This window comes from Ochotona princeps, chromosome 3 (assembly GCF_030435755.1).
Source record: "Ochotona princeps isolate mOchPri1 chromosome 3, mOchPri1.hap1, whole genome shotgun sequence".
NCBI classification, from domain to species: Eukaryota; Metazoa; Chordata; class Mammalia; order Lagomorpha; family Ochotonidae; genus Ochotona; species Ochotona princeps.
This window is the reverse complement of record NC_080834.1, coordinates 8,530,595-8,553,817: the sequence shown is the minus strand read 5'-3', so window position 1 is coordinate 8,553,817 and position 23,223 is coordinate 8,530,595.

Below are 23,223 nucleotides of genomic sequence, written 5' to 3'. Positions count from 1 at the left end.
TCAGTATTGTTGTGTGCTTGTTCATCAAGCCATGTCTTCTACCTACATACTTCTTACTTTCCTCTTTTCATTCTGCCAATGTCACCACTTTAGCTCAGATGCAGAAGTGACTTAATCTTTTAGAATGAAGTCTGCTTTATTTACTCATTTGAGAGGGAGATGGGCTGGGGAGAGGAGAGAAGAGAAGGAAAGTGGAGAGGGGGAAGAAAAGAGAAAACGAAAGAGAGGAGAGGAGAGGAGAAGATGGGAGGAGAGGAGAGGAGAGGAGAGGAGAGGAGAGGAGAGAAGATTGTAGAGAAAAGGGGAGGTGAGAAGAGGAGAGGAGAGGAGAAGACAGGAAAGCGGAGTGGAGAGGAGAGGTGAAGGACAGGAAAGGAGAGATGAGAGGAGAGGAGAGGAGAGGAGAGGAGAGGAGAGGAGAGGAGAGGAGGGGAGGGGAGGGGAAGGGAGGGGAAGGGAGGGGAGGGGAGGGGAGGGGAGGGGAGAGAGAAGGGGAGGGGAGAGAGAAGGGGAGGGGAGAGAGAAGGGGAGGGGAGGGGAAGGGAAGAGAGGGGAGGGGAGGGGAGGGGAGGGGAGAGGGGAGGTGAGGTGAGGGGAGAGGGGAGGGGGGAGGGGAGGGGAGGGGAGGGGAGAGAGAAGGGGAGGGGAGAGAGAAGGGGAGGGGAGAGAGAAGGGGAGGGGAGGGGAAGGGAAGAGAGGGGAGGGGAGGGGAGGGGAGGGGAGAGGGGAGGTGAGGTGAGGGGAGAGGGGAGGGGGGAGAGGAGAGGAGGGGAGGGGAGGGGAGGGGAGGGGAGGGGAGAGGGGAGGGGGGAGAGGAGAGGAGGGGAGGGGAGGGGAGGGGAGGGGAGGGGAGAGGGGAGGGGAGGTGAGGGGAGAGGGGAGGGGGGAGAGGAGAGGAGGGGAGGGGAGGGGAGGGGAGGGGAGGGGAGAGGAGAGGAATGATTCACATGTACTGATTCACTTCCCAAATACCCATATAGCATTGGACTGGGCCAGGCCAAGGTCAGGAGTCAGGAGTTCGATACAGGTCTCGCAGGAGGATGGCAGTCATCTCTTACCTGCTGTTTCTCAAGGTATACATTAACAGGGAGCTGGAACTGACTGTGAGCCAGGACTTGAACCCAGGCACTCGATATGAGATAAAGTGTGCTATTTATTTCAGTTTAGTGTAATGTACTGACTACAAATTAAATGACCCATTTTTTGTTGTTCTACCTTTCTTCACAGAAAATAATAACAGTGCCACCAAGGTTTTTTATTAAGAAAAATTTTAACACATGTTTTCATGAGTTACTACAAAGAACAAAATTCATGTATTTCCAAATCCGTACAACAAGTCTGGTACTACACAGTGGGGATGGGCGGGGGGGGGCCTTGATTGTCAAACTGCTGACCAAAATGACTCACTGAAGCTCGTTTGTATGTAGTCTGTTTTCCACTAGGATAAAGCAAGTGCCAAGGTTAATCAAACCAGCATGGAAATTAATTAGAACCCCAAGAACAAGCGGATGAGCTTAGCACCTTGGACACTTGAGTATCCTGTTTCTAAAGATGACCTCAAAACATTACATAAAAATCATATCCAGCAAAAGTAAAAAACTGAAAGAGAAAACAATTAGCATCTCATTTTCTCTTAGCAATTTAGTCTTGCTCCTTAAAATATTTCTAAGATGAGGCATCCTCATTAATTGCTGCATATTGGTTGTTTGAATGAGAGTAATGACCCTCTACTTGATTGGATGTACCCACCATTTAATTTACTTTTTATGTGTGTTTTAAAAACAAATCTCAAACATGAAACAACTTTAGTGAATAGCCTCATTAAATTTGATGCAGAAATTTAGATATTGGAAGCTTTGTAACACTGCCCAAAAGATATTTTCTCATTTACTTGCCAGTTAAGAGAGATTATCCTAAATTGGTCTCCAGATATTTTGGGTGGGGGTGACTGTTTGTTATTATCTCACACCTTTAGGGACTTAGGTTGGAAACAGTTGGAGAAAGGTCAGACATCAAAGTCAACTTGCTTCTCAACAGATCCTTTGATGTTTTTGGTTCTGCTCTTCTCATTTTAAGGTGAGATATTTGCTCAGACAAATGGGAGACCAGAAGTAGCTGAGATGCTTCTGTAACAACATGTTATATTGTTATGGTATACCAGCCTTTGTTGTACATATCACATTTGTTTCTCCAATCTATTGTGTACATGCAAAAAATATTAACTGACTTGAACAAATTCAACTCTTCCTTCCCCCTACATGTCTGTATAGAGCATTCACAACTGTCTCAAATTCATACGGATTTTTCTCTTGCTGTTAAGTTTCTTGTGCCCTCCGCATACCACTTCAACCTTGTGGGATACCCTGCCTTTCAAATTCTGGAGCAAAATTCATGTCAACACTGTCACCCTGGATGTGACCATTCCAAAAATAAGAGTCTCAGTAGTGATCTCTGATTTCATCCATTTAACACATCATTTTAGTGTAAAATCTTTCTCTCTGTTTATTGATGAGTGGCTAAACAACAGCAAAAAACCAAGTGGTTATTATTGAGTGCTAACAAAAGTTAGAGATATGTAAATAATAAGTAGAAATTTTGGCCTTGACGAGCTGAAGAAGGAAGCAGAAATGGAAAAACAAAAGAATCAGGTTCCCTGTCACTATAACAATAAATCAAAGCTGGAACGTTAGTGTTATAAGGGTTAAGAAGTAGGCAATAACACAGATGTGGCAAGGGATTCATAAAAAGAGACACTTTTCTGCAGTGATGACACAAATCAGAGGGCACGAGGCATGGCTCTGGGCTGCTCTAGAGGACAGTGTGTTCATCCGCTATTAGCAGCCCAAACTCTAGCACTTTTGATGAGACTAGAAAGGCCCAGTGGAGACGTGTGCTTATTCCTGATTTTTAAGATTGGGATCTTTTTGTTGAAATGATGGAAGACAAGCCAATCAACAGAATGTCTGGAACAGATGTTTCATATTGGGTAGTGAAACAGAGAGTAGCAATAGGATGATCCGAAATCAAGGAAGTATTTTCTCCCTTATTTCATCACTTTCCTTTTATTCTTCCAATTCTGGTGCAATCATGAGTGTTATAAAATTAAAGTCCAGCCAATATGTCCACTTCTATTTCTTAAATTTAATATAGGAAGAAGAAAGGAGGCAAATTGGTTTAGTGAGGCCTTAATCCAGGAGTGAGGGATGGAAGGAGACTAAAGATAAAGAATTAACATCTAGCCAAGAGACAGGATTATCTTCTGTGCTAAGTATAATAAAGGAGACAAACTGGAGCAGGAAGGGAAATAGAGCAGCTTCATGGGGCAGAGAGGAAAGTTAAGGGAAATCAGGAGACAGTCTTTATTTATCAATGAATTAGTAGGCAAGATTGTCTGTCGAAGATGATGGGTTAATTTAGGAATCAAGGAACACCAAGGAAATACATACATATACATATATGTGTGTGTATATATATGTGTATATATATACACACATATCCTTTTTATTGGAATGGACCCAGATTTAGCATGACAATCAATGGTTCTGTCTCAACCACCTGATCCGCTTCCCTGTTAATAAATCCTTCATTGCAAATACAAAGTCATGACAAGCAACCTGTCACGGAATTCCAACTGAGTGCTAAATGCACAGATTTCTTTAAAACTTCTGCAATGATCACTGAACAGATGGCCTTCCACAGTCGGTTTCACAAGAACATCTTGTGAGGCCAAGCCAGTTTAGCTTTGAAGGTGGCTTATGTCAGAGTGGTTTTCTCTGGTATGATTGCATCTTGCTGTAGGGTGGTTCCCATTCTGATATTTGCATGTTGAATAGCTTTTAAAAAAGCTGAGTTCAGGCAAAGAAGGTAGGACTGCTCATTCTTTTCTCATTTATTCTTTTATTAAAATGTTATTTTAAAACTATGACTGAGTGTTCTTTCTTAAATATGGCTCAGACTCCAAGTCCCAAATTGGAATGAGCACATCATATTTCACCAGTGGCTGTCAGGGCATCCTATCTGAAGGATATAGCCAAAATTTCAGAGATACTATGATTCTATTATTTTCTGAACTTGAGAATGGAGTGTACACAGCCAGATAGATTAGAATATGAAGCAATGATCATAATCATATCTTTCAAAACTATTTAAACTGTTTTGATGGAGGAAGTTAAGTTTACCTACCTACCATTTTATCTCATGGATAAAAGAAGTAACTGAAACTGTTTATACGTGTAGGGCAATGAAATGTAAACATAGGGCAAAATACGTGACAGATTCTTATTATTTCTGAGTAGCATTGTGGTGCAACGGGCTAGGCCACTGCCTGCAATTTCAACATACCATGTGAGCACTGGTTTGAGTCCTGGAACTCTGCTTCTAAAGCAGCTCCTTGTTAATGCTTTTGGGACAGCATCAGAGGCTGACCCACAATGCTTGGACCCCATCAGCCGTGTGAGAGAGCTTGGGTGTTTCCGGTTCCCTGGCTTCAGTGCAGACTGAGCATTCTTGTTGTAGTCAGTCATTCGGGGGAGTGAAAAAACAGATAAAAGATACAATTTTGCCATTTTCTGAAATTCTGCCTTTTGCATAATGGAATAAATCTTTTAAAAAACTCTTCACAGTACCAACATTTTTATTGTTTTCCTTATTTTTATCCTGTGTTATCATTCTAGCAAGATTGAAGCATGAATTACACTTGGAGAGATTTTATAAAATTGGTTGAAATATAGCTAACAAAAATAAGTCACATTTATTAATCAATTGCTGTGTTTAACATTGTGCATAACCAAATATATATGTTGTTTTCCTCGTACATATTTATATTTATTCCCCAAATAATATGCTGTATTCCTAGTGCATTTTTATATTGATTCCCGCATGGATTATAGAGAATGGTGTCACCTGCCCTGTTGCAGTTAGAGGTGACAGCGAAGAGCATAAAAATACCCTGCCTGAACTTGACATTTTAGTGGGGACAGTGCATGCCTAACGAACTTTTTGAACTGAATGGCTTTTTTCCTGTGCTTCGCTGCTTTTCTCTCACATCATTCACTCAGAGTGGGTTCCTGCAAAGGCCTTAGCAACATTCTCCTTTTTTTCAGGGCTGTCACTGACATCTGAATCATTCTGTTTTTAAAATTCTTGTGAATATTTGGGATGTTTTTATGTCACTGAGACTTCCGATTGCTCTGACCAAGGATATAGTTCCATGAAAAAATGAATGAATTTTAATTTTGTGACAACCAGTTTATCTTTTCATTCTTTCTTTTCAGAAGCTTTTGAAATTGTGTGTGTAGATTGTTGGTGTATTTTCCTATTACTCAGAATATATTTCATTTTATTTTTAGTTTCTAATTGCATGAGAAATATCTATACCTGTATAAGCTATATAATGTTCAATGCAGGTAAAATTATAGGAATCTTGAAGTGTAGAACATGTCTTTATGATGAAAACATTTGAAATCCTTTCTTCTACTTTCTCTATTGCCTTGCCTATAGTTATTCTAGTGTTCTGTGCACTGGAACACCAGCCTCTCTTACTTCTATCTTACTATAACCATATATATGGTGTAACCTGTTCATTTTTCCCCATCCCTCAACCCTTTTTCCTCCCAGCCTGTGGCAATCACCATTTTACTTGCTAACTATGAAAGTAACTTTTTCAGGCTTCACATGTAAGTGAGACCATGTGGAAGCTCTCATTCTGTGCTTGATATATTTCACTTAACACACTGAATTCTAATTCCACACACATTGGTACAGATGACAAGATTTCATCATCTTATGGTTGAATACTACTTATTTCTGTATGTGATATGCCTTGAATATATGATTACACACACTTTTAAAAAAGTCTCATATAGAGTTTTAAAGCCTTGTGGTTACATTGAGACTTGCAGAAACCTATTTTAGTTACAAAATTTTATTAAGATATTACAGAAAATTTATGTTATTTGCAAAGAAAGAAAAAAATACTAATCAGATAAAACCACAAAAACCTCTATATCTGCAGTTGAAAGAACTGTAAGTCTGGTAGGATAAATTCTCTTAGTTTTTGTTTGGCTACACTTGGTCTTTCTTCCAGCAATAGTTTATATTTTATATTTCCTTCATGTCTAAAGGATACGTTTACTGGTCATAATATTCTGGGCTGATAGCCCTGTGTGTGTGTATGTGTGTGTGTGTGTGTGTGTGTACGCATCATCCTACTGCTTCCTGTCATGTGATATTTCCACTGAGGGTTAGATGGTGAAGTGAATTTAGACCTCTTGAAGCTTTTAGAGTCCTGTATTTGCGTCTAAGTTGGAGAGCTTGGATGTGATATTCTAGGAGTAGACTTGACTGAACTGAATGTGGCTGGTGAACTATGGTCTCTGTGGGCCTAGGCAGTTTTTTTTTTTTTTTTCTTTTTCCATGTTTGGGAGAGCCTCTGTTATGCCTTGAATTCTCAAGTCCCTCTTCAAACCTTCATTCAGCCATTGTTTTCATGCTATATTGATGTTCCCATAGCTTTCTTCACTTCTCTTTTTCCCTCACGTATCTGCAACTTTTTTCCAAACAATCTGCCTTTGAGCTTATTGATTCTTTCTGGTTTTGTGTATGTTATGCCATTGAAATTCTATCATGTTTCAAAATTTTCTTGGTATACTTTTGAATCGAAAGAGCTCTGAGTTTTAAAAAGTTAGTTTCTTCTCACTGCTGAGTCACTCCATTAAATCACTAAATCATTAAATCATTTGTGTTTGTTCTTTAGGGTTCATTGAGTTTCTTTAAAACAGCTATTTTAAATTCTTCATCTGAACATTTAAAAATGTCAGATCCTAGGCAATTGGGTCTGACATCTTATTATGCTTATTTGGTGAGGTCATAGTTCTTGAGAATGTTTGAAACTTGCTGTCATATGATGTGATTTTACATTGAAAGATTAGCGTTTGTCTTGCTTTCCTAATTTGGCACTTTTGGGAGCTCTTTTCTGGTTTTTTCTGAGATGCTCATTTATTTCCTCTAAACCTATGGATAGTTCTTTCAATCCATCACTAGAAGGCACCCTGAGTTGAGATTTGCCCTAAGACTAACACCAAAGGGCCATCATTACAGCAGTTCCAGAATATTCCTTATCTTAGACTTATCCAATTCTCGGGGAGGTATCCAACTAAGAATAAACCAGGGCAATGAGAATCCTTCTGCCTCCCCTGGCATTAGGATAGGCTCAGACCATAAGTGTTGTGGCTACTAGCACCACTGTGCGAGATCACACAGAACTCACAGTTCATCCCAGCCAGTGCATACCATCATTAAAACCAAGGCCGACACTACTGTGGTCTGGCTAATGCTGAGATGGAGTCAGCTCAGGACTCTGCTGCAGCTAGCCACAGGTGATGCTGCCCTCAATGCTCCTTTAATACAAGGGGGTCACAGAATTCCTCTTGGTGCTTTGGTAGATTAGAGGTCCCCTTGTTCATACATGCCTAAGGAGGAAGATCATTGGGATCTGTCCAGTGTTGGGTTTTACCAGACAACCAATATATCCCAAAACTTAACCCTGTGGTTTCTTGCTATCTGCCAAAGGCTTGGGAAAGAGCAATAACTGTAGCCCTTTAGGTTCCCAGGTTGGCACTGAACTGTGTCACATACGTGTCTGACAATCACAGGTTATTTGCATTCTCAGTTGTGCAAGCCAGGCCCCTATAAACTTGGTGGTCACACACACTGAAGAGCATCCTACCGAGGCACAGGTCGAACTGCTTGATGCTGGGGCGTGTTTAGAGGCTACAACTCTGAGCACAGACCTTCAGACTTGATCAGGTTCTGAGTCTCACAGTGTGTCCAGGTATATGTTTCAAGGCAATAGTCTTAATCCTCAGTGGCCAGAGTTTTGCTCCATGTTGACCAGAGAATGGGAAAAGTTTGGTGGAGGCACTGTCTTGGCCACTTGGCTTAGACAATTTCAAAGACTCAGTTTACTGTCATTCACCTGGGGACAAGGAGAACAACATTCTTTCTAGCATTAGTTTTTTACTGTGGCATGACTAGCACTGTGTTTCAGGTCTAAGATCTGAACTTATTCATTTTCCTTTTCCCATATAGGCAGTGTGTCTCTCCATGCTGTCCTCACTGGTATGGAGAAGGTGTCATGTGAGCAAAAGCCTTCTTTCTTTCTTTCTTTTGCACATCTTTCCTTTTTTTTTTTTCATACAAACCAGGCACTGTGGTTACTCAAGTGACTCGTATAACACTTGGGAATGTAATCGACACATGAATAGTTGTTCAAATTGGTGTATCTGTGGGAAAATGGTTTCCGGAATGTCTTACTCAGCCACCATCTTACTCTAACCCCTCTGTTTTTCAGTTTTGAAAGGAAGAACTTGGTCTTATGTGCCTTACTGCCCTCAGGATTTAGTGTTGCACCTGTCATGTGGTAGACTCCCTGACATATTGCTGAACTGAAATTAGATACTTTGTTTTGTAGCCCATGTGCACTCATAGTCTCAGATAGTTTCCAGATAATTGACATGACTATTGAAATCCTGTTAAAACTTACAAGACTTGTACAGGTTAAATCCAAGCCCATACATTGGGAAGCGGTACTGTGGCATAGTGAGTAAAGCTGCTGCCTGCAGTGCCATCCTCCCGTATGAGTAACAGTTCAAGTCCTGGTTTCTCCATCTCTGATCAAGCACCTTGCTAATGCATGTGGGAAAACAGTGAGAGATGGCACAAATTCTTGGGTGGTTGAACCCACACGGGAGATCTTGAAGAATTGCCTGTCACTGTCTCTCCTTTCTCACTCTGAAATTCTGCCTTTCAAGTAAATAATTAAAAAAAAAACTTTTTAAAAGGACAATACAATGACATGGTCTCCCTCCCCACTCCCATCTCCCACACACACCCCATGGAAATTTGCTGCTCTTAAACCAGTTGGAGTTGTTCTCTGGGAGGACAAGGGATTTACAAAGTAAATCAGTCATATTTCTAAAAATTAAATGTGCTAGAGAAAAGGAAGAACTAGGCAAGCTATATGATCTTGGCTTTGTATTCAGGGTTCTGAGCTAACCTTATTCTGCCACCTCAGTCAAAGCAGTTTTCTCAACTAGGGTCTATGTTCTTATCTGTCAAACAAAAGTACTAAGAATGATGTTCATACGGTAGTCCAAGGGATATGTTAATAAATGCTTGGAAGAATCTGAGAGAGGGAAAAGCACTGAGTAAATCTTGAATAATGAAGGAAGACATTTCTGCACCAACTGAAAGTAAAAGGCATTTTATTTGGGATCTTTCAGTGTTTGGCTATCAGCTGAAGAAAATGCTGAAAGAGTACATACACAAAAGAAAAGCTGACACTTGAAAAATGCACATGAAATGCACCGACATAAACTTTAGGAGATGCCTTCAAGGAGACGAGTCTCAGAAAGCTGAGATCTCGATTTAGAACATTTTTTTCTCTTTGATTGTTGCTCCATGTGCTGCTACAATATGATAAAATGCTCGTAAACTTGCTGTGATGGGTTTGCAGAATGATGTAATTATAATTTAACTTGGACTTTTATGTTATGCAATTACTGACATTGCTGTTTCTTCTTTTCTTTTCTTTTTTTTTGCTACAGACAATACAGCCAAGTAGCTGCACATAATGAAAACAATAGCTGACAGGGTCCATTCCAGAGTTATACTAAGGTTTAGTTACATTCCTTTTTTACCCAGTGGATTTGAAAAGTAAGTAGTGTGAGACTGGTTGAAAGCAAAACCAGACAAGTAGTTAGGAATGCTCGATGCTACTCCAAATTTTCTAAATTTTGTAGGTTCCTTAATTTGTAGTGGAGTAAGTAATTTTCTTATTGTTGGACACTACCATTGGATGTTCTCTATTTCTTTACACTGCAGTAACATTCTGTGTGAATGGTACATGCTAATGTGATATGTATAATACGTAAAGATCTTATCATTCATGGAATTTAATTTGGCCCCAAAGCTAGAGCCATGTGCATGCAATAGAAATATCTAAGACTACATGGTGACAGGCAAGATTGGTTCCTGACATTAAATTGGATTCTGATTTCTGAGTTTCTTCATATTTTTCTTTTTCTTGGAAGTCTATACATTAACTCATTTTCACATGATCAATTTTATAGCAAAATATTTGTTGCTTAGTTGTAATGCAGGAATGAATATTTACAAATCATTTAGACTATTTAAATAGTCTAATGGCTATTTTAAAAAGATATTTTGTTTTCAACTACCAATTCTATGTTCTATGTCTGTGATGTTAGAATTTAACCTTGTGGACTAGTTTTTAAATTAATAGGTTTTTCTGCTCCAAACAAATCAATCATGACTTATATAATTTAGAATCTGAGGTTATTCTGAGCAGTGAACAGGCTGCCAGAATTCAAAATTTTAAGCTCAAAGGCCCTTAGTTCTAAAACTTGAAGGGTACAGATTTCATGGGATCTGTTTAACTCATTTATACCATAGAAGAACAGACATGTTTTAATGAGTTACTGAGATGTAACTGACATAAAAATGTAGGAATTTACAATTTACAAGTGCATGTGCTTATATATACTCACATAGTTGTGCAGTCATCACCACAGTATACTTTTAGAATACTTTTATCACTTCCAATAAAACGTCACAGTTCTGAAGTTTCCATTCTACCTTCACTGTCATGACTCAGTAGCCATTATTGATTGGTTTTCTGTCTGGATTTTCATATAGTGGATATTCCAAATAAATGGATTATTGTACACTAAAGTATTGACCTATTTGGGAATAAAGACTTATGTTCATTCAAGGTTTATTATGCTCAGAATCTGAAGACAGAGAAGTGAAGCAGCCTTGGCAGTGCGCTCTGAAGTTTTACAGAATGGTGGCTATCTTCATAGTCCAAACTGGCAAAGGAACAAGCCACCTAAGGTAGGCTACAAATCTAGGTCATATGTTTTTCAAGGAGTTTGCCATTCAGCCTATCTTTGTGCCATGTTTGTGTCTTCTTGGGTGCACTCTGTGATGTTAGCGGTGACTAGCACACTGCAGTTTGCAGAGCCCAAGTTTAGGATCATATTCATGCAAATGTGGACAGGGATGAACCCTATAGTTAGATGTTGGGGTGCAATTTTCTTGAATTGCCTCATCTTTGCAATGTTCCTGACTTTCTGTAGTTCCTGACGTGCGCAATTCTACTTTTTTGTCTTGAAGGTTACTGCTTCAGTTTCCCTGCTCTTCTTCATGCATGCTGTGAGTATGTCTTCCTCTGGGGGGCAAGCCATAACCTGCATAGAGAGGAACGAAGGGGATAATCCCTCACAGGCTCCTACCCAACGCAGGGATGCAGCACAGGTGTCACTGCTGCTGTTATCATCAACCTGCCATGGCTGGTACTGGGATGGAGAGAATTAAACAACAGCAGAACCAGTGCACTTTTCTGCTCTTCATGTTAAGACCACAAAGAGGTCTTCTCTTAAAACTCTTTCTGAACACATCCAGTGCACAATTTATGTGCTGCTTTTCAGTTTGGGTTGGTTGGAAAACAATGAACAGAGAAGGCAGCTCCTCAGTTGGCTTTGCTTTGCGAGTAGTTTGCTTTCTTTTTTTTTAAGGTTTTTACTATCATTTTATTTTGTTTTCAAGTCTCTTGGTAACGCAGCTTCCTTTCCATAAAGGTTGTATTCTCTTAAGGCAGGTCTGCTTTAGTTATACTTGCATCTTGCACACTTTTCAATCTGATGTTTTATTGGTTTTGTTTGTCCTGTTTAGGCAAATAAATACCAGAAATGAGACTTAAAATTAATATCAATATTTGACTGATTTGGGAATTTATGTGCCCTACTCTATGTGTACTCTGTAACAGTACAAAGTATATGCCTTGTTAAGTAGATTGTTTTTTTCCCACCACCTGATTTGTTGTCTTAGCACTCAGAACAAGTGAAAAAATTCCTTTTTTTTGTTCTTTTATACCTTATTGATTGTTTTTTTAATTACATTGTATTATGTGACACAGTTTCATAGGCTCTGGGATTCCCCCAACCCCTCCCCAGACCCTCCCCCCATGGTGGATTCCTCCACCTTGTTGCAGTATCATATATCAAATTCAGTTGAGATTCTTTCATTGCAAGCATATACCAAGCAAAGAGTGCAGCATCTAATTGTCCAGATACATTCAACGGTTTCTTGGGGAAATCATCTCTGTTCTGAAGGTAGAGCTGGCAGAGTATCATCCTGATCAATTAAAAGCCCCAACATAACATCAATGACAATTTACAACATTATGGAATTAGTTGTCATGGTATTGAGTAACCAATATGTTACAAGATGCAAGTTCTTAACCACATCCTGTGACTACTTCATTGACATTTTGATTGTAGTTTATATACAACCAGCTTCTATATACTTTTAAATGGCAATAGGGTACTATTCAGAGTAGCTTGCTTTTTAAATTCTGCCTTATACCATTTAACGTTTGTAGTCCTCAGATAGCTGTTCAATATGTCTGTCCTGTTTTGATTATCCTGAGTGAAAGAGACAGGGAACAAACTTACTTTTAAGTAGACTGAAGTGAACTGAAAACAGAAGCAACAATGTATATTGGAAAGATTATATTAAGAGAGATTACTTTTCACTTTTCTCCATCTCACTGATTTAATTTTTCTTAAACAGGGTTTTAGGCCCACATGCTCTCAAAAGCATTATAGGCAAATTTCAAATCCTCATGGCAAACAAGCTTTGATCAGACAACAGCACTTTCTGTCACCATTTAGACTCATGATATAAATGTCTTTTCACCAGGAACAAATTCTTCATATTGATTTATCAAATTTTAACTTCAAGCAAATCCTTAGATCAATAGAAGAATATTTCCCTATCATCCATAGGTGTAGTTGAATTGTATCAATAGGCATAATATTACTGCACAAAAATAATGAATGTCTAACATTATACTGTCTTTTCTCAAGCCTGTGTCCAAACCTTCCTCCTATTTCCAACTTCATTCCTTATATACTCAGGGTTTTCTTCAGATCATATAAATATTTTGCTTTTTACAAGCTTTATTTCTTATGAATGTATTTTATGTTGATTTGTTATTGTTGTTATTGCATATTCCAGGAAATAAGATAGGAGGCCAACGACAGAGGGTTATCTGGAGACTGACGAACACAGAAAAGCAGCAGAGAGAACAGTGTGGTGTTGCAATTAGCAGATACCCCAGTGGCAGTCGGTGAGTGGCCAACTGAGCTCCACTGGCAGCCAGAGCCCCATCAGCAGCCAGGTGGGCTTAGGAGAAGCTTTGGAGGTAAACTGAGGCAAAGAACTCTCCGCCCTGCTGAGTTGTTTGATTCAGCCAGGAACAGAGACAGAGCAGCAGATCCTAATTCGTCAGTGTGGGGACAGGGTGGATTTCACAGCCATGATGCCCATCAGAACTGCATCAGGTACCACTCTGTGTAGGCAGGCAAAAGTTGTGGAATGGGCCTGCTCATGCACTAAGATGGGAGCAAACTCATTTCTAGCTCAGTGCATTTGCACAGATGTGGAATCCTATAGGTTCCACCCAAAATAGATCTGGGTAGCCACCAGACCTAATGGCCAGTAGATCCACAAAGGATATCAGTTGCCATTTTGTATAGTGTGACAAAAGCTTTGAGACTGCAGGGACAACAGTGAGCAGTGCATGCCCTGAGCTGGGAGCAAATTCACTTCCAGCTTAGTACATTTTATTGGTCCCATGTGGAAAATAATACTGACTTTGACATACCTCGTGGGTCAAATAGTTCTGGGTGGCCCTCAGACCTAATGACCAGCAAGTTCCAGCAAGATCAGCACCAACAACAACTTAGCTGTGTAGGGCACCTAGTGTTTCCCTAATCGTGGGAACTGCTCAAAGTGAAAGTGGGAGAAAGATTGTATAAACAATAGTGCAGCCACAGCATGGGATCACAGGAGGTGAAGAATGGTGAGCCAGGAGCTGGGGCTACGGAAACTATGGTGGAAGCTAACACAAAAATTTCAGACCTGAAACTCACTGGAGGGAGTAGCATAAATGATCACAAAGAACTGGGTACCAAACACAATTGGTAAAATTGAATTGTAGACCTGTGGGTGACAAAGCTAAGAAATCTACCCTAAGGAGAAGAGTCTGTTAACCAAAGTACGATGACCAAGAGTGAAAGGAGAAACAGAATCACAATGAATGTTACAGTTCCACTGCGAAGGAGCAAAAGCCTTTGACAACATCAAAGTCAACTGAGGCAGAGATAGAGGAAATGAGGATAAAGCATTCAAAATACTCACTATAAAGTTTCTGTTCTAAGACTCACAAAAGTCCTTTGTATACATCTCAACATCTGTATGATGAATTTAGAAAGTTCCTCAACACATAGATTTTTGTTTTCTTCTTCCACCTGTCCTTTATGTGAAATCAGACAGGTTAGATGCTATTTTTCACTAGGATTTATCCTTATCACTATGATGCATAACTATTACTTTTGCTCTTTCTGAATTCCTTGCCCCTACAAATGTGTCATATCAACAATCACTCTTCTTATCTCCTAAACTTCTGGAAACCATGTTTTACTAAGTCTCAGATACATGTGAGACTTAATATAAGATTTCTTTCCTTAGCTATTGTGGCCAAATATTATTCTCTTAAGTGTTCTATTACTTTCATTTCATTTTTGTTACTTCTGTTGCCTAGTCTGACTGAGCAAGCCAGCAAGATAATTATATAGCTTTACTTTGATCTTAGATTCTTTAGATCTTTAAATTCTTGCCAAGTCTAAATAGATGAAATTTATTAACTTGCAGTAGGAATCTTTGAAATTAAAGCACAACTTGTTTCTGAAGCATGTTCAATTTGCCCAATATGCTCTATGGCCTGTAGCATCTACATATTTTATTTTCTAAATATTTATTTCACTTATTTGAAAGGCAGTGAGATAAATACAATTTGTCATCCCCTTGTGAACTCTGTTAATGGTTGCATCAGCCATTGTGGGGCCTGGTCAAAGCCAGGCCCCTGGAACTCAATCAGGGGCTATAGCTGAGACCCAACCACTTGAGCCACAGCCTCCTGCCTCCCGGATGAATACTGGCAAGAAGCAGAACTAGATGGCACTGCTAGGGTTTAAACACAGGCATCTCTGATGGAATGCAGGAGTCTCATGAAGTAGCTTAGCTATTGTGTCAAACACCTGCCCCACAAAGTACTCTTTTGGGGTGTGTGTGTGTGTGTGTGTGTGTGTGTGTGTGTGTGTGTGTGTAGTTTATTGTTTTTAGTATTTTTTATTTAATTTTATGATATAGTTCTATAGGCTCTGGAACTTCACTTTTCTCCCACCCCAAGTCCCTCCCCTAGCTGATTTTTCTTATATTATGGCAATGATATAGTCCTACAGCAACAGTTACAGTCCATCATTCTACTCTAAGTGTGTTCTGACATTATAGATATGGACAGTGGCAGAATATTCTTGATGGAATAAATATTCTTAGTTTACAATCAGGTGATTTGCATAGAAGATTTTATATCTGCTGTTCTTTCCACTGTCAGTGTATTAAGTGTCTTCTCTAGGTATTTTTCCTTCCATGAGTTGGAATCAAATGAAAGAAGGTATGTTTTTAAATATTGTAGAAATTAGTCTCTTAACACTTCTCCCTTTTTGATATTTTTCCCTAAATGAATAGCAACCAACTATGGTAAAATCAGATAGGCCTTAGACACTCATTTGTTTTGTTTATTTAGCTTTATGCCAAATGCAGGCCTTAATAAATAGAACTTCATTATCTCACCAAAAGTCAAATCAATTTATGCTGGTGTGCAGTTTCCGGTGTCACAAATGAAGATGGCACAATATTTTACTAACCTCAATTTATTTAAATGTTTTATTGTCATGGGAAATGTTTCTCTGGTATTTGATCATATGTATAACTCCAGTTCTTCCAAATATTTATATAAAAGTAAACATAGGTCATTAGTAAGTGCATATACCTTGGCATAAGACTGACCTGATTCTGAAGTTGACTCTGGAAAGACTGATTGTGTTTTCTTGAGCAAAAAGCAATTTAAAATGGGCAAACCCTCATTCATTCATCTACAAGATAGTGATGCAAATCTTTACTTGCTTATTATTAAGAATAAATGAGATACTGTGACATATTGCCAATGCGAAGTTCTTTATTGTTCTTTATTACCTTTTAATTGTTGTAATTATTCTTTAAAAACATGCCGCCATGCACCATTATAAAATGAGTAGCCCAAAAACCTGAACAACAGTTGCAAACTTCAAGGGATTCCATTACCATAATATTCCAAGTAAATGTCATGTCCATCTTCAGATTCCATTAATTTAACAACTATGTGTTCAGTATTTACAAATAGATTTGCACTGTGCTAAATGATATGAGAGAGGAGAGAGAGAGAGAGAGAGAGATGGATGTCGTCCCATTTTTACTAGAAAATATCATTATATATATATATATATACACATATATAATATATAGAATACTATGCTAGAAGAAAAAACAGAAGTGAATTGTTCATTTTCACATATAGTTTCCTCCTTCTCTGGATCAGATTTAAAAATCTGTTTCTTGTAAGATAGAATGGGGCAGAGTACAAAATTCGCACCACAACCCTCTGACTCGCAGAGATAAGTTCAGATTCACTTCAGCCCCTAATAGCGCTTCCTTAGCAAGATCACCATGTGGACCACAACCTAGACAAGTGTTCTTTCAGATCTATGTCAGCACATTAAAAGAAACTGTATTTCACTTTGGATATATGACCAACATTTCGCATTATTTGTATAAGGTCAAGTTATCATGTCTTAGCTCATTGTTGTATTCAACAAAATATGACTCTGGCATTTACGGTACTTGAACAGCAATTAAGTTTTCACTGTGGTATTTGAAGAAAATGCCAAAAGGGATTTCATTCATAGACCAGAATTTTCTATTTTTTTTTAAATCATTGTTCTCTTGATTTCTTATATCCATGTGTGCAAGGTAGGAAATGGAATTTTCCTAATTGTTGGAGGGATCAGATTTTCACAGTAATTAGTTTATTTATAGGTTAAACAAAGACCCAAGGTATTGCATTATACACAATGTTTTTTTTTTAAAAACACCTATCATTTGCAGACAACCTTGAAACACACGTAGCTGGTGAGTTGAGTTAGCAAATTTTTTTCAACACTAGCTAAAGTTAGACATTTTTGTGGAAAATTGCTTTTCTACCAAAAACCTTTTAAAATATACAAAAAACAAAGTTTGAATAAAACAAAGTGCTGTGTCTTTTTTTGACTCCTAACCCTAAAAGCTAAGGAAAAGTATATATATATACTTAGGGATAGGGAACAGATAATTAATGGTTGCCTGTAATTCTGAAGCTGAGCATGTTCAGCCTCGGTAATTACACCAAATCAGGCAGAAAAGCTATTATCAACTGTTAAATGCTATTGTGCCATTAAGCTTTTTACCTTTGTTTTTCCACTTGATATGAGACATGACAGCCTAATTAAATATATCCTCAAAATTGATGACAAATTTTAAATATACAAAAGTACTTTCCCCCTACTGGGTACTTCAAGAACAGATCTAAAAGTAGCTGTGACCAATTTCACAAGTCTGCAGACAATGATACATCTCACCTGTGCTGCATAGGATAGTCCCATGCAGCACGGGTTGGAGGACAATGGCTGTTTCCTGTTTTATACATATTTTTACTTGAAGGGATGTTTAGACATCTCACTGCAGCGGAGACCAATAGTCTTGGACCGATCTGGCTTCTAATCTCATAAATTCTAGCTAGTCATAAGATGGCGCAAGTTTCCCAAGGGACAATTAAGGAAAAGGAGGACAAAAGGTTAAGCGCTAGACCTTAGAGAATTCTCATAGTTAATAAAGAGATTAAAAAGCTGAAAAATCAGAAGAGAGAAACCAACACAAGAAGCGCATGAGTTTGAAGGGAAGATGATAAGCAAAACAGAATAGTGCTGCATCACCAACACAGAAAAGCAATGCTGGAACAATTCTTAAACTAGCCTGAGACGATGAAGAAGGGGAGATTGTCTTGAATGGAGATCACCCGTACAGTAGTTCTGAGGCACTTTAGCCTCCGAATTGTATGTTCCACTCCCAAGTTGCATCACCCTCACTCCCTGGGAAACTTCATTGTGACCAACCCTTCTCTACAACCTGAATGACACCAGAGTTTTGAAAACATAGGCTGGAAATAAAAGGGTAAGCATTTGGATCAGTGGTTAGACTACTTGTATTTTATGTGGAAGTGTCCGAGTTGAATTCTTAGCTCCACTTCCTATTCCAGCTTCCTGCTAGGGAGCATTTGAAAGGCAACAGTGATTGTTTGTGTATTTGGGTCCCTGCAACACATACGCGGAGCTTAGAGTTCCCAGGTCCTAGCTTCCGCTTGGCCAAGCCCTGCTAACTGTGAATGTTTGAGAGTAAACATATGGGTGATTACTTTTTCTGTGACTCTATTAAACAGACACCTTTTTTTCTCCTTTTTTACAAAAAGGAGCATAAGTATATCTCAAATACGATTTACTCTGGAGGGTTGTAGATGCACAAAGAAATATGAGCTGTGAAGCAACTGTTTCTATAATTGAATTTCCAGATATTTTAAATTTTCATTAAGTAAATTGTTAGAGACAGAGAAACAGTGTGAGAGCGAAAGAGGGGCAAGACTTCCATCTACTAATTTATTCCAACGTTATCCCCAGACCAGGAACCAGGAACTCAATCCAGGTCTCTCACATGAGTGACAGGATCCCAACAGCATGAGCCATTCCAATGTCCACAGGCTGCACATTTAGAGAAAGCTAATGTCCGCTGCAAGTGCTGAGTGTCCGCTCTCTGCACGCCGGCGAGATGGGAGGATCTTTAAAGTTTGGAAAATTATCTGACCCTGGGTAATCTGTTTCTTTTGTTTTACCTTCCTCTTGACTTAACCTTTTCAAATGGATACACTGGCTTTTAAAATCTGATTTTTTTTTTTTTTCATTTCTACTGTGCTAGCACTGTCAAGATGGTTTGCAGGTTTTCATTCTGGACTTTTAGATCTCAGGGTCAAGGGCTATTATCCCATTCAGACTTACTTCAAGGGAAAGATGTACATACAGGCAGGCTTTGAGCTTTGCCCAAGTAAACACTAACTGGCTTCAGAGGCTGCCTTTAATTTCCAAACAATGTATCTAGTTAACAGCAATTTCTTTTAAGTGTGTACTTATGCTATATTAAAAACAGAGATATTTTATTAGAAAGTGATAAACTCAGTTTTCCCATTACCATGGGAACCGAGTTGCTTCACCCTTCTGCCTCTGATTTTTCTCATATGTAAAGTAAACACAATGGTGGTAGCTTTTTAATGGCTTCATGAAGACTGAACATATTATTACACATAAAGCCTCGTGACAGTCTGCAAGGAACAAGATGCCAATATTTGCTAGTCATATTATTTCTATTGATACATATTATGATTCCTTTAAATACATATACACACACATATATATGCACGTATATACATATATATGTATATGTATATGTATATGTATATGTATATGTATATGTATATAACAACTTTAGTCCTCTCCCAAGGAGTGCATATTTTGTGTACAATTCATTTGATAAAATTGAGCTACACAGCACACCTGAGAATTTTACAGAAAATTTAGTTGGATTCTGGCTCGGCTCTGCCTTGTATATACTGGAGAAAGTGTTTAAAACTATCTAGGTCTCAATTTCTCCTTTTGTAAAGGAGGCAGAAAGTTTCTCATGGAGATAACTATGAAATAGGATAATTCATGTGAAAGAATTGTGTAAATTCTAAGTGCTGTATATATCCAATATTTTATTTATTTAATCCCTCCTGGGACACTACATCCAATGGAATTTGATCTCAAAATTTTGCTCAGACTATGAAAGTAGGGTTGGAGCACTGGCATTTGGCACAGCGACTAAGCCTCTACTTGAGGTGCTTTTCACCCGGAACAGAGGTCCTGGGCTTTAGTCCTATCTTTGCTTCAGATTTCACCTTTCTACTAAAGCAAACTTAGGAAGACACCAGTAGCTTGTCTTGGCGATCAAAGTGGAGACCTATATTGAATTCCCACTTTCTGGCATCATCCTGGTCCAGTCCTGAGCCATTGTGACCATCTGGGGCAGGGATTTAAGAGATGGGGACTCTTCCTCTCTCACTGCTCCCCACCCTCGGTCTCTTTCTCTCAAATGAAAAGAAAACGCATTAGATTTGAAATCAGGTTGTGAAAACACCTTTGCTCCCTCTTTCTTACACATTTTATTTACTTAAAATTTTCTTTTTCCACTTCTCCTTCTTCTCCCTTTTTCTCTCTCTCCCCATTCCTTTTATCCTTGCTGTTTTACTTCTATCCTTCCTTCATTTCATCCACATGATTTCAATGTGTCATAGATAACACATTAGATAGGGAAAATTAAAAAAAAAAAGAATTTTGCCTCCAAGGATCTCATTGTCTAGTATGGGGAACAAATAAGTATAATTTACAAAGTACAAATATTGTATGAACCATATAGGGACAGTGAGTCATACAGTTACCGTGTTGGGTTTTACAACTGTATTTACATTTATGAGAGTGTCTTCCAAAGTTCATGGATGTGCATATCATGAAACAAACAGGTGTTTATTTCAAAATGCATTGCATTGCAAAAAAACATTTTTAAATTATTTTTTCCATAAACTCTTTGGTTTCTTTATGTTTGTATTCCATTCTTATTTCAAATTCTTTGAAATACAGAAAACAAAAATGAAATCTTAACCATGAGATCTTTACCTTGGTATAGTGTTTTTATTATGTATTCGTAGTTCTGGCTGTAGAATGGCACATGGAAATAAATTAATTAGCAGATCACTTGAGATTACGGTAATTGGGCAAGTTGGTATAAGGCTTGTAAAGGGAATTCTAGAATAGATTCAGAATGAGCCTTTGATATCTTCTTTCACATTCTTTCCAGGTAGTTCTTAATTGTTTAGTTATTTGTAGTGGTTGGGTCATAGCTTGTTTCTCCTTCTTCACTGCATCATCACTGAGTACTCTTCCGTTCATCCCAGTCTTTTCATCCACCCATCTGTCTTACTGCTCTGTTCATCTCCTGCTGTGTCTCATTCCAGTCGACGTCTAGCTCAGCTTTGCTCCCACCCACATCTTCCTTTAATGCTCCAATGCACAGTGAGCTCAAAATGGCATCAAACTGCTATCCCTTTACTTGAACGATCACAACATCGTTGGAAGTTTTGTAGGTGATTCGGCTTCCTTGTCTTTCTGTCTGCTAGTTAAATGCCATTTTTAAACCAATTCAAATGGCTTAATACATGTTGTATCATTTCAAGTGATTCTTCATTTTGGGAACTGAAGATTTATTTCCAGTAGCTGTAAGACTAAATCTTATATAACAAACTTATTGTTATAAAGGTTTATTTAAGGTTTACTTTTATAAATAACCCCATAATGAATTTCCAAAATAGTACCATAATGTGAATTTTTTGTAGGAAACACGTAATACACTTAAAGCCTTTTAAATTATATCTTTCTGCATAAACCTTGCAAAATAGTTATCAATTTACTGATTGTTATATTTGTACTTAGAAAATATAGGGAAAGAGAAGGGAAAATATGAAAGAACATATAAAACATAAAGGAAATAAATGTTACTATAACATTAGAAATACACTGAATGCAATAATAGCTAACATAATTGAACATTCTGTGTCAAGTGCTGTTGCAAATGCTTATTATGAACATTTTTTTCAGCAGGTATCACTATAATTCGCATCTTGTAAGTGAGCAGGAAAACTGAGGTCATAGACTGCAAATAATGTGTCCAAAACGAGTCAACTTGAGTACAGTGTCTCTGAATTTGAGCTCAGGCACTCATGCCTCACAACCCACTCACTCAACCTAATCAACAACAGCATGACACCCTCCATTTACTTAAACATGTTTTACATAGACCCTAAGAGATAAGCTTAGCGAGTGGCAATCAATATATACTAGATCAGAAAGAGAGACTTCTTATATCAGCACTCAAAAACAAGAGTCGCAATTGCCTAATGAGAGTGCATTAGCACGACCTGGTTTTCAGAGGAGGCTGCATTTCCACCACATCCTTCAACCCCAGTCTCCTCAAGTGTGCAGAGAGAAGCAGTAGTAGAGCTGCTGTGTGGTCTGCATGAAGCACAGACACAATGCACACAGTATTCAGAATTTGGTAGTTATTACTTCTGGTTTTATGGCAAATGGATCCACTTTAAATGACAGTCAACTTCATGTTTCTATGTTCGCACTCCAGTGCCTTTGACTTGTTGGTATTAAATATACTGAGTTTAAGATGGTTGTGTGCTTTCAAAGGCTTTTCTTCCTAAGAAAATATGTTTGAAATACGAAAATGTGGACAGCTGTAGAAATTCCCAGCCTTCTCATTTGTTTTTGTCTTGAATCACATGCTTTCTTGTGCATTTTCTCATACAATAATTTGGCTTTGCTATTTTCTGTTTTTTATATATATATATATATATATAATATATATAATATATATATAATATATATTACACAATATATATTATATGTATATTATATATAAAATATTATATTTATATATATATATAAAACTGACACATCTGTCTTTCTCATGAACATTTTGTCAACAGACAAAATATTTTACTCTTCCCCTGCCAAAAAATGAGTAGAAAAACCACAAGGTTACATTGAAATGTAGATAGAATTTGCTTCCTGACTTGCATTTGTACCTTAGCAAAACTAATAATTCCAGCATGCCACTGACCTTTCAGTCCGTGGAAAAAAGTAGACACTCAAGAGGGTTAAATCTTCAATGACCTGAGCCTAGAAAATTCAGTAAGAGTCCATGGTTACTGAGTTGGGTAATCCAAGCCTGAGATTATAGTTTAAGCACGTCATTGTTTTCAAAGTAAATTGTGTTCTATTTGCAAGTACAATGATACATTTGCTCTATTTCTGAAACTTTTGTTCAGTGTTATGTATGGCAAAGCATGACATGCGTTTTAGTATTTCTCTTATTGAAATAAACTTTTTCTTGTAGAAAAAGTAGCCCATTTACTTGTAATAAATGCATGTACAGTTCATGACAAAATTATCTATGGAATCAACTGCCTGATGTCCAAGAAAACTTGACTTTTCAGAAGCTCTTGTTTTAAGCAGGAAG